The sequence below is a fragment of the Pristiophorus japonicus genome, chromosome 26 (genome assembly GCF_044704955.1).
Source record: "Pristiophorus japonicus isolate sPriJap1 chromosome 26, sPriJap1.hap1, whole genome shotgun sequence".
Classification (NCBI taxonomy): Eukaryota; Metazoa; Chordata; class Chondrichthyes; family Pristiophoridae; genus Pristiophorus; species Pristiophorus japonicus.
In genome coordinates, this window is record NC_092002.1 from 24049926 (window position 1) to 24059680 (window position 9755).

The following is a 9755-nucleotide window of genomic DNA, read 5'->3' on the forward strand; positions in this document are numbered from 1 at the left end:
TGGAGTATTGTGTACAGTTTTAGTCTCCTAACTTGAGGAAGGACGTTCTTGCTATTGAGGGAGTGCAGCGAAGGTTCACCAGACTGATTCCCGTGATGGCGGGACTGACATATCAAGAAAGACTGGATCAACTGGGCTTGTATTCATTGGAGTTCAGAAAAATGAGAGGGGATCTCATAGAAACGTTTAAAATTCTGACGGGTTTAGACAGGTTAGATGCAGGAAGAATATTCCCAATGTTGGGGAAGTCCAGAACCAAGGGTCACAGTCTAAGGATAAGGGGTAAGCCATTTAGGACCGAGATGAGGAGAAACTTCTTCACCCAGAGAGTGGTGAACCTGTGGAATTCTCTACCACAGAAAGTTGTTGAGGCCAATTCACTAAATATATTCAAAAAGGAGTTAGATGTAGTCCTTACTACTAGGGGGATCAAGGGGTATGGTGAGAAAGCAGGAATGGAGAACTGAAATTGCATGTTCAGCCATGAAATTGAATGGCGATGCAGGCTCGAAGGGCCGAATGGCCTACTTCTGCACCTATTTTCTATGTTTCTATGCCCGAGATAGCACAAAGGGGAGACTGTTAGAAATTGTGATCGTCAGATAGCAAATAAATCCACTCGTTTCTATTTAAGGTTAAGCTTAGAATTAAAAACTGCAAATGTAATTATCAGTGACTGCACAGATGACAGCGCGACTTGCTTCCTAGGCCTGGCTGCACATACTTTACATTTAGAAATTAAGATATCCGCAACTAATGATAATACATTCTATGCCTTGCTAACCCTAAACACCTGCCTGTTAATCCTGGCACCACAGACATCAAACATAAAGCTTTGAGTTGAGAAAGCCTGGAACATCTCAATAGAGCCTGGTACATGTTAGTGCGGTGAATTGTGAGGGGTTATGGAGCGATAAACTGTACAAATGGAGTGCGTTATCTGCCATAGGCTGGAAATAATGAGGAGGTCGAGCTCAAATATCTGTAAATTGTATTCTTCTGCGGCCAAGTACGCCTGGTTGTTTAACCCTAAATAAACCTCCAAGTATTGGACTCTGTGTCTTGAACTCATTCTTGCCCCGTATGTACAAAAATACATTCCCAACATCACCTTCAGGAACTGTACCTCAGACAGCGTCAGAACCTTCAGCAACTGTACCCCAGAGTCAGAACCTTCAGAAACTGTACCCCAGGGAGAGTCAGCCTCTTCAGGAACTGTACCCCAGGGAGTCAGCCCCTTCAGGAACTGTACCCCAGGGAGTCAGCCCCTTCAGGAACTGTACCCCAAGGAGAGTCAGCACCTCCAGGAACTGTACCCCAGGGAGGGTCAGAACCTTCAGGAATTGTACCCCAGAGAGTCAGAACCTTCACGAACTGTACCCCAGGGAGTCAGCACCTTCAGGGACTGTACCCTGGGGAGAGTCAGCACTTTCTAGAACTGTACCGCAGGGAGAGTCAGCACCTTCAGGGACTGTACCCCAGAGTCAGCACCTTCAGGAACTGTACCCCAGGGAGAGTCAGCCCCTCAGGAACTGTACACCCCAGGGAGAGTCAGCACCTTCAGCAACTGTACCCCAGAGTCAGCACCTTCAGGGACTGTACCCCAGAGTCAGCACCTTCAGGGACTGTACCCCAGGTAGTGTCAGCACCTTCAGGGACTGTACCCCAGGTAATGTCAGCACCTTCAGGGACTGTACCCCAGGTAATGTCAGCACCTTCAGGGACTGTACCCCAGGTAATGTCAGCACCTTCAGGGACTGTACCCCAGGTAATGTCAGCACCTTCAGGGACTGTACCCCAGGTAATGTCAGCACCTTCAGGGACTGTACCCCAGGTAGTGTCAGCACCTTCAGGGACTGTACCCCAGGTAGTGTCAGCACCTTCAGGGACTGTACCCCAGGTAGTGTCAGCACCTTCAGGGACTGTACCCCAGGTAATGTCAGCACCTTCAGGGACTGTACCCCAGGTAGTGTCAGCACCTTCAGGGACTGTACCCCAGGTAATGTCAGCACCTTCAGGGACTGTACCCCAGGGAGAGACAGCACCTTCTGGAGAGTAGTAGTGAAAAGTGGGGGAGAAACCGCAGCTTTGAGCCAGTTGCAGATCTCGCAAGGACAGCTTGCAACGAATTGAAGATTAATCCTGTAAAGGTGAGAAATACTTATTTCATTGAGCGTAGGGTGAGCTGTGTTGAAGGTGCCAGGAGCGGGCAGTACGTGTGAAGTTTGCACAACGACAGAGCTCACAGAGCTGCTGAGAAGAAACGGTGCCACAGTTCTCACAATAAAACACATGAACAGTTGACAAAATAAAAAGCTGGAGTAAAAGAAAGTAAGTTGAGGAGAGATTTTGTGATGCTTTATTTCTGTATGGCTAAGGATGAGCTGCATTTGAATGTTGGGTGATGGGCATAGAGTACACGCTGCCTCGGCGCGCACTGTACTTCCTTAAGCTGTAACAAATAGAATCAGTAAAACTTTACATCCACTGCCCCTCCCCTGAATCCTATGGAATGACTGAATAACACTAACTTACCAACTACATTAGCAGTGTATGTACATATCAGCACGCTAAACTATAGAACCTTGTCGTAGGAATATATCTCACTGTGAAAATCAGGGCGCTTCAAACACAACCCAAGTCAGAAACATGGAAAAATATTTTGTACATAATTATTCACTGTGAAACTTGCAATAACGAATCTCAAGTGATGAAAAGATTCAAGGTCATACATGAAAAAAAGTCTTTTAAGAAAGTTTTTTTCCTCTTCTGCTCCATTGGAAAACTGCACCATTTTAAATGGGATCAAGGATACGATATACAGTGTAACATGCAAAAACAATGCACTGCATTAACTGCACGCCAACCCGTCCATAAAAACAAAACTTGCTTCTTATACCGAGGATAAACGCCACCTCCTTAAACTAGTACAGACAATTCTCAAAATAAAAGGAATTTTAAAAATGTTTTCGTTCCTTTTCTTTTTCTTAAAAAAAACCTTTTACCAAGCCAAAGACAACCACACGTTTCTGGGGGCCCCAGCATCACAGACTGGAGCAGAGGAGAGTTCGAAGAACAAAGAACCAGAGGCCATTCAGGTTCGCCAATAACATCAGCTGGCAGCTCGGCTTCCTGTGTTGACAAACGGGAAGGTAGCAGCCACTGAGAGCAGGTGGAAGCAGCTGTCAGAGCCGCCTTTAAATGTAGCCACCGGCTGCTGTCTGTCCACTGCCATCGTCCACTCTGGAGGGAAATTGGAAACCTAACTCATAATAATCCTTCAATTTGATCTTAAACGTGAGGCTGACAAGCACTTGATTCGGAGTCTAGTTCAGGAGCTCTACTTCATGCGTACTGAAGGTTCAAGTATAACAGGGACTACAGTCTCTCACGTTGCATTAATCCTCGATGACAATCGGTTCTTCATTCATGGGCTGCCTGGGCTGCTGCGATGCAGAGGATGTGCGTCCTTGCCGGATGAGAATCTGTCTGTAGGGCTGGCGTGCAGCTCGCTTCATATCTACCGGGCCCAGCATCTTACGCACTTTCCTAGTTTCAAGAAGAAGAAGACACTAATTAAATCTGTGAATGGTACAACATCAATACTAACCAAGACAACGCAGCAGGTTCAGTCAGGCTTCAATCACACAGCCCAGAGTCCCGAGCCTCTGTTTCCTCACTTCATGCCTGAACTTACCATTTCCCAGTCTGTATCGACATCCCCTTATCCCACGCACACAACCCTCACCGTCCCACGCACACAACCCTCACCGTCCCACGCACACAACCCTCACTAAACAATGCCCCCAGATCGCTGACTTTCCAACCAGCAGGAATAGACTTTCCCCATTTACCGTCAAAACTGCATCATTTTAAAACGCTCCATGAAATCTCCTCTTAGCCTTTTATTCCACCACAAGTATGAACACAGAATCCTCACTGTGTCCCACTGATAACTATAGTTTCCTATCCCTGGTCTGCTCCTGGTGAATCGACACTGTAAGCTCTCTATGGCTTTAATGTCCTTTCTATATTGGACCGCCGAAAGCTGTAGACTAACTGACTGGGAAGCGATGTTCCATGGGGTTCGGTGCTGGGACTACTGTTCTTCACGATTGACATAATCAGAAGCATAATTTCAAAATTTGCAGATGACACCAAATTAGAGGATACAGAGGGGGACTGTGACAAAATACAGGATGATGTTAATAAAACTAGCACAAAATGCATATAAATTGAAAATGAATTTAAATATAGTCAATGGTGAGGTGGTGCAGTTTGGTAAGAGAACTAAGAAGGCCACCTACTCCTTGGAAAGTAGCAGTGTCAATGGAGCAGAGGCCCCAAAGCTTCTAGGGAACATCCAATGACGGACCAATGAAGCACTCTGGTCCATCCAACCTTTGCACACAATTGTGGTACACACTCCCCACCCACCCAAACACGTCACCTCCTGGGAGAGGCAGAACAACAGATTAAAAACCCAGGCCAATTTGGGGGGGAAATAATCTGGGAAATTCCACTCCGACTCAATCCCGATACACGATAGTCACTAATAAATCCAGGAGAAGCTTCTTTACCGAGCTAGTGCTGAGAATGTGGAGCACACTCCCACAGGGAGGAATTGAGGCAAATAGCAGAGAAGCATTCAAGGGGAAGCTAAATAAGTAGACGAGGGAGAAAGGAATCGAAGGATATGGTGATGGGGTGAGATGAAGAGGCTGATGTGGAGAGGAACAGTGGCACGGACCTGCTGGCCGAATGGCCTGTTTCTGTGCTGTTGTTTCCATGCAAAAATTGATGATAATTTCTTTACTCTGCTGCTTTTTGCACATACTTAGAAAACACAAGACACTTTCGACTGTTTGTTTGAATTTACCTTTTTGCACTTTCAAGAAATTACTGTTGTTATTTAAAGCCCACGGTTGATCTCCAGAACCTTTCCATTTTATACTGCCAATCAGTGCCCACTCAGCTCCCTCACACCACTTTCAGTCTGCCTGAGGTTGCAAACCCTCCGACTTTTCCTCAGCAAAGGCCTGAGCTCCATCCCCTTATGCCCCCACCTCAATGAATTTCGAACGGCGCGATGCTGAGCTCTTTTTCCCCGCCTTCGCCTCTGTGCCCACTTCTTCGGCCAGGGGTCTTCCTTCTGCACAGCTGACCCTTTCTCCCGTGTTCAGAATTCTCACTCTACCTGGACCCCTCCCTCTGGCCTCTTACCCTCTCTAGATCTGTTCATTGCAAACAGTTTCAATGTCTCTGCTCCCCTCACTCACTCCAACCTCCTTCCCTCTGAACTTGCAGCACTCCGCTCGCTCAGATCCAACCCCAACCTTGTCATCAAACCTGCTGACGAGGGTGGTGCTGTTGTTGTTTGGCGAACTGACCTCTACCTTGCAGAGACTGATCACCAACTCTCTGACACCTCCTCCTACCCCCCCCCGGACCATGACCCCATGACTGAACATTAAGCCATCATTTTTCAGACAGTCACTGACCTCATCTCCTCTGGAGATCTTCCCTCCACAGCCATCAGCCTCATAGTTCCCCAACCCCGCACAGCTTGCTTCTACCTCCTTCCCAAGATCCACAAACAGGACTGCCCCGGTAGACCCATCGTTTCAGCCTGTTCCTGCCCCACTGAACATATTTCTTCCTATCTTAACTCTATTTTTTCTCCCCTTGTCCAGTATCTTCCCACCTGCATCCGCGACTCCTCCGACGCCCTCTGTCACTTTAACAGCCCCAACCGTCTCCTTTTCACCATGAACATCCAATCCCTCGACACTTCCATCCCCCACCAGGACGGCCTGAGGGCGCTCCGCTTCATCCTCGAGCAGAGGCCCAACCAATCCCCATCCCCCACCCTCCTCTGCCTGGCTGAACTTGTTCTCACATTGAACAACTTCTCCTTTAACTCCACTCACTTCTTCTAAATTAAGGTGTTGCTATGGAAACCCGCAGGGGTCCGAGCTATGTCTGCCTTTTCGTGGGATATGTGGAACGTTCTTTGTTCCAGTCCTACTCGGGTCCCCTCCCTCACCTCTTTTTCCGGTACATTGATGACAGGCAGCTATTAACGAATCTGATATAATTGGGATTACGGAGACATGGCTCCAGGGTGACCAAGGCTGAGAACTCAACATCCAGGGGTATTCAACATTCAGGAAGGATAGACAGAAAGGAAAAGGAGGTGGGGTGGCGTTGCTGGTTAAAGAGGAATAAAGAGGAGATTTGGAAAGCAGTGACAGGATCGGTCCAAGTCAGCATGGATTTATGAAGGGAAATCATGCTTGACAAATCTTCTCGAATTTTTTGAGGATGTAACTAGTAGAGTGGACAAGGGAGAACCAGTGGATGTGGTGTATTTGGACTTTCAAAAGGCTTTTGACAAGGTCCCACACAAGAGATTGGAGTGCAAAATTAAAGCACATGGTATTGGGGTAATGTACTGACGTGGATAGAGAACTGGTTGGCAGATAGGAAGCAGAGAGTCGGTATAAACGGGTACTTTTCAGAATGGCAGGCAGTGACTAGTGGAGTGCCGCAGGGCTCAGTGCTGGGACCCCAGCTCTTTACAATGTACATTAATGATTTAGATGAAGAAATTGAGTGTAATATCTCCAAGTTTGCAGATGATACTAAACTGGGTGGCGGTGTGAGCTGTGAGGAGGACGCTAAGAGACTGCAGGGTGACTTGGACAGGTTAGGTGACTGGGCAAATATGCATGGCAGATGCAGTATAATGTGGATAAAGGTGAGGTTATCCACTTTGGGGGCAAAAACAGGAAGGCAGAATATTATCTGAATGGCGGCAGATTAGGAAAAGGGGAGGTGCAACGAGACCTGGGTGTCATGGTTCATCAGTCATTAAAAGTTGGCATGCAGTTACAGCAGGCAATGAAGAAGGCAAATAATATGTTGGCCTTCATAGCTAGGGGTATTGAGTATAGGAGCAGGGAGGTCTTACTGCAGCTGTACAGGGCCTTGGTGAGGCCTCACGTGGAATATTATGTTCAGTTTTGGTCTACTAATCTGAGGAAGGACATTCTTGCAGCGAAGGTTCACCAGACTGATTCCCGGGATGGCTGGACTGACATATGAGGAGAGGCTGGATCGACTGGGCCTTTATACACTGGAGTTTAGAAGGATGAGAGGGGATCTCATTGAAACATATAAGATTTTGATGGGACTGGACAGGTTAGATGCAGGAAGAATGTTCCCGATGTTGGGGAAGTCCAGAACCAGGAGTCACAGTCTAAGGATAAGGGGTAGGCCATTTAGGACTGAGATGAGGAGAAACTTCTTCACTCAAGAGAGTTGTTAACCTGTGGAATTCCCTACCACAGAGTTGTAGATGCCAGTTCATTGGATATATTCAAGAGGGAGTTAGATATGGCCCTTACGGCTAAAGGGATCAAGGGGTATGGAGAGAGAGCAGGAAAGGAGTACTGAGGGAATGATCAGCCATGATCTTATTGAATGGTGGTGCAGGCTCGAAGGGCCGAATGGCCTGCCCCTGCACCTATTTTCTATGTTTCTATGTATCGGTGCTGTTTCCTGCTCTCGCCCTGAACTTGAAAATTCATTCACTTTGCATCCAATTTCCACCCTTCCCCCACCTTCACATGGTCCATCTCCGATTCGTCCCTTCCTTTCCTCGACTTCTCCGTCTCCATCTCTGGGGTAGGATTTCAACCAGATTCCACTATAAGCCCACTGACTCCCACAGCTACCTGGCCTACACTTCCTCCCAGCCCGCTTCCTGTAAGGACTCCATTCCATTCTCCCAGTTTCTCTGTCTCCGTCGCATCTGCTCTGACGATGCCACCTTCCACACTAGTGTCTCTGACATGTCTTCCTTTTTCCTCAACCGAGGATTCCCCTCCGCCGTGGTTAACATGGCCCTCGCCCGTGTCCGTTCTATTTCCCGCACCTCTGCTCTCAGCCCTTCCCCTCCCTCTCAGAACCATGACAGGATTCCCCTTGTCCTCACCTTTCACCCCACCAGCCTCCACGTTCCATGGATCATCCTCCGCCATTTCCGCCACCTCCAGCGTGATCCCACCACCAATCACATCTTCCCCTCCCCCCTCAGCGTTCCACAGGGACCGCTCCTTTCCCAACACCCTGGTCCATTCCGCAGTTACCCCCAGCACCCCCTCCCCTTCCCACGGCATCTTCCCGTGCAAGCGCTGGAGATGCAACACCTGCCCTTTTACCCCCTCCCTTCCCACTGTCCAGGGCCCCAAACACTCCTTCCCGGTGAAACAGCGATTTACTTGTACTGCTTTCAATGTAGTATTCTGTATTCGCTGCTCACGATGCGGTCTCTACACTGGGGAGACCAAGCGTAGATTGGGTGACCGCTTTGCGGAACACCTCTGTTCAGTCTGCAAGCGTGACCCTGAGCATCGAGTTCAGCAATTCCAGAGCGTAATCGCTGCCAATCTTTGGTTCCCTTTCACCTCCTCCCCACCGCCCCCCACCAAGCCGATTTATTTTTTCCTTGTCGCTAATGGCAATTGGTCATTATCCTGCCATTCACACCCTATCTTGACTAATGTTTCTCTAGCTCCCGTCATTACCACTTCAATTCAGCCCATCATCCCTTGTTCTTCTCTAATCTCTCCTGCATTCCACCCGATCACAGACCTTCCCTTTTGTTCTTTCTTCCCCTCCCCTTTCAGTGCGTGTTCAGAATCTGTTCTTTCGTAACACTCTCCAGTTCTGACGACGGGTGATCGACCCGAAACGTTAACTCTGCTTCCTCTCCACAGATGCCGCCTGACCCGTTGAGATTTCCAGCATTTTGTTTTTACTCCTCCGTGTGTTGTCAGCAGGTTTTGAGATTATGCGTCTGATGTCCAAACCCACATGTTCACTACAGTGAACAAGAGAACGAGAAATGATAGGAGAAACTATAGTGCACTTGTGTTAAGCGTGGAGCTGATAGTCACCCCATGGTTTCAGCACAAAGTGTGCTCGTGCTCAATCACACCCACTGACTAAATTGCTTTTAACAAATTTATCAGGAAACTAACTAACAACGTGCGATGTGCGAATGGGAGCAGGAAGTGGAAATTGCAGCTTACGTTACAACAGCTGACACAAATAGTTACAGGAGGAGCAGCACCAAGCTGAGCCGGCCTGCTGTGACCCGCGAAGCTCCTCTCTGGCTGCCTGTAAAATTGGCGAATACAGTAATTACCGAGTCTCGTCTGTCGCTATAAAAAGAACATCATCAGGTGCATCGATCCAGTTCATTCTCCTCCCCTTCATTGGCGGAAGGGAGCCAGGCTTCAGCACTCTGGGGTTTCTCGAGTATGGTTTGCCGTTAATCATGTAACCTCGGCTAATGGCAGTCTGTCACAGGACACAAACAATTAATGCACAAGGAAACAAGAAGCAGACCGTCAAAGACCATCGCTCCACATTGAATCCTCCCAGGGTTCATAGGTTACAAACATGGATCCTGCAATCCTGCTCCCAGTGGGGGAATGAGACACGGGGAAGAAAAGGAACGGGTGGGGGGGGGGGGGGGGGGACGAAGGGAGAACGGGTGGGGTGGGGGGAAGAGCTGGGGGGGAGAAAGAGAGAGAACGGGGCTGGATGGGGGGAGCAGGAAGAGGGGGGCAGGAAGAACAGGACAGGGGGTGGGGGGGGGAAAGAGAACAGGACGGGGGTTGGGGGGGGAAAAGAGAACAGGACGGGGGTTGTGGGGGGGAAAAGAGAACGGGACGGTGGGGGGG

The 9755-nt window shown here is 48.7% G+C and overlaps 1 long non-coding RNA gene across 1 annotated transcript; it reads right to left on the bottom strand.

Moving 5' to 3' along the window:
- Positions 1 to 2332: 2332 nt before the first annotated feature.
- Positions 2333 to 9364, bottom strand: LOC139239104 (uncharacterized). The gene is made up of 2 exons (XR_011588602.1): positions 9215 to 9364; positions 2333 to 3549 (listed from the first exon to the last, which is right to left on the bottom strand). It is a non-coding gene; the product is annotated as an uncharacterized lncRNA (long non-coding RNA).
- Between the last annotated feature and the right edge of the window lie 391 nt (positions 9365 to 9755).